Source organism: Eurypyga helias, unplaced genomic scaffold (assembly GCF_000690775.1).
Source record: "Eurypyga helias isolate BGI_N326 unplaced genomic scaffold, ASM69077v1 scaffold8024, whole genome shotgun sequence".
NCBI lineage: Eukaryota > Metazoa > Chordata > Aves > Eurypygiformes > Eurypygidae > Eurypyga > Eurypyga helias.
Genome location: NW_010244272.1, coordinates 8,098 through 10,994, shown reverse-complemented (window position 1 = coordinate 10,994; position 2,897 = coordinate 8,098). Strand labels below are relative to the sequence as shown.

The 2,897-nt window shown below is 54.5% G+C and overlaps 1 protein-coding gene across 1 annotated transcript in view; it reads right to left on the bottom strand.

Moving 5' to 3' along the window:
- Positions 1–2,897, bottom strand: part of GFRA2 (GDNF family receptor alpha 2) — a 13,253-nt gene that overhangs the window by 2,420 nt on the left and 7,936 nt on the right. The window lies entirely within an intron of this gene.

Here is a 2,897-nt window from a genome sequence, read left to right as displayed (position 1 = left end):
TTGCAGCACCCTGGTCTAGTGGAAAGTGTCCCTGCCCATGGCAGTGGGTGGCACTGGGGGGGCTTTGAGGTCCTTCCCAACCCAAACTGTTCCATGATTCTATGCTCATTCCCTGCCTGACCCGCTGCCAGACTCAGCCCTGGGTGCAGGAGCAGAGATGGGGAGAACAGCAGCAGGACCAGGAGGAATAAATAAGGGACAAGAGGAGCAGAGGAGCTGATTTCCACTCCTGACCTGACTACTGGCTTGGTTACCCCTCCTCATTTCTCTCACCATGCGGTGTAAGGCATGGGAAAAGCAGAAGGAGTGATGGCAGCGCAGTTTTTTCCCAGGATATCCATAACCTCAGCTGACACGAACCCACGCCGTGGCCACGCCGCCCCGTCACACTCCCCCTGCCACGCTCGGGGGGTTTTCTTAGGATTAACCTAGTCGCTGCGGTAGAAGGATGAAGAAACGGGAAGGATGTAGAGGAGGATGGACGGATGGACCAGGTGGACAGATGGATGGGCTGCAGTTTTCCAAATTGAGTCAGCCATTAAATGAATAGACACGGGGCTGAGTTGTGGCCCAGGCTGGATCTCAATCACGGGGAGGAATCGCTGCGAAGCAGCCAAGTTGCTGACGCTGTAGATGAGACCTTGCATTTCACAACAGAAAACCTCCTCGGCTCTTTTTTTCCACACTTCATATAGAAAGAAGAAGGCATACATTATTTTCTTTAGCTTCCTTTTCCTTCCTTCTTAATTAAATGTCATCTTTGTCCAACCAGTGATTGAATCATCCAACAGTACCTGCCTAAAGCCATAAGAACTGATGAAAATAAAGGGTAGAAATTGTGTTTTGGGTTTGTGGGGTTTTTTTTCCTTTAAATAGGAATGATTTGTTTTCAGAAGGTTTTGATCACATTAAACGGAGGGACAAACGAAGCAGTGATTGAAGGAGGTAGAAGGGAGCTGCAGCGATACTTTACATCCCTCAGCACTTTTCATCACGACAGACCCCGAGCGCACTAAGGGAGTGGGGGGCAGGTACGGCCGAAATGCAGCGCCGGGGAGGAGCAGAGATGCTGCTGCTGAGCCTGTGGCCAGAAAGCCACCGTGCTTTCACGGGCTCCAAACTGGGGAAAGGACAGGAGAGGGAACAAAGCAGAGCTGGAGGGGCTGGACCTGGGTGCTCTGTGTGGGAATGCAGCGCTTTCATAGAATCACAGACCACTTTGGGTTGGGAGGGAACTTAAAGCCCCCCCAGTCCCACCCCCTGCCACGAGCAGGGACACCTTCCACTAGATCAGGTTGCTCCAAGTCTCATCCCCACCTTGCTTGTCGGACCCCTCAGGTACTAGAAGGTGCTATAATGTCTCCTCAGAGCCTTCTCTTCTCCAGGCTGAACACCTCTAACCCTCTCACCCCATTCCCATAGCAGAGGTGCTCCAACCCTCGGAGCATCTCCGGGGCCTCCTCTGCACTCACTCCAACAGCTCCATGTCCTTCTGCTGTTGGGGGCCCCAGAGCTGGACACAGAACTTCGGGGGGGGGTCTCCCCAGAGCGGAGCAGACAGGGAGAATCCCCTCCCTCAACCTGCTGGCCACACTGCTCTGGATCCAGCCCGGGTTATGGCTGACATTCCTGGAGACATTTGCTGTTTCCAGCCATCCATGACTGGGGCTTTTTCCAGGACACGGGGTTTCACATCCATCCATGCAACCACTTTCTGTGGAGCAGCTGAGCCTCCTCTGGGGACTCCCCAGTCCTTTGGGGACCCCAGCATCACCCCACAGCGAGCTCCCTGGTCGAGGCTTTGGCCAGAGCCACCCGTGCGCTCGGTACCTTCTTTTTGTGGCTTCCCATCCCACGGCTGGCCATGCAGGTTGCACTTGGTTTTTGCGAACCGCCGGGCTGCCAGCAGCATGAACTGGATTATTTTCCCATTTACACCAGCTGCCTGACCCACTTACAGCCTCCCAACAGGCTGCAAATTTCCAGGGCAAGGTCAGCCGCTTCATCTGGGTTATTCAAGCACTCCCGATGAGAAGACAGGACTCCTGAGCACCGCCGCGCTCTTCTGCGCGCTGGATGCTAATAAATAGCAATAACGCAACGGGCATCACCTCAGGGAGAGATGGAACTGGGGGGTGCGCGGGGCGGCTGCTTCGTGACGTGGGGAAGGAGGATGGGCTTGGGCAAAAGCACTGATTTCAGGGAAAAAGGGGATTCTGCAGCTCTCCTGTGGCACGTGTGAGACAAGGAGCCAACTTTCTCCCTCTCCTTCAAGGAAACAAAACTCACCCATCCCAGGAGCACTTTCTTTTTGCCAGACTCCCTGTTTATTTTCCTCCCTAGGGATTGAGCACATGGGGAAAGAAAAACTCCTCACGGTGCAGAGAGGTAGGCTGGGGGGCTCCCATCCCTTCACCCATTCCTGGAGTCGATGCTCAGCTTTCAGCACCCAATTTGGGGCTGTGCATGGAGCCCAGCGCGTGCAGAAAAGCTTTGCCAGGGGATATTCGCAGTGCTCAGCCCCCTCCCTGCAGCCAAAACCAGCCTCGGGTCAAAGGGGGTTGCTCCCACTTGTAAGTGGGAAAGAGACTGGTGGGGGGGGGCATCACAGAGCAGAAAAGCTCCGACTTTGCTCCTTCCACACCATCCCCATGGCAGGATCTCCACTCCCTCCCCCTCCCCTCCGCGGGAGATAAATAAAGTTTCCGACAGCATTTCCCCTCTCCCCAAATTAGAGGCGAAGGCACGTCAATTCTTTTAAGGAACTGTGGCAAGTTCATCACCGAGCGCCACAAAAATTTGTCACGCCGCTCCCCGGGGTCCTGCTCCTGGCTTGTAGCATCCTCTAAGGCAAATGTTATTCTTTTCATAATACATGACAAGCCAGCTGGTAATCT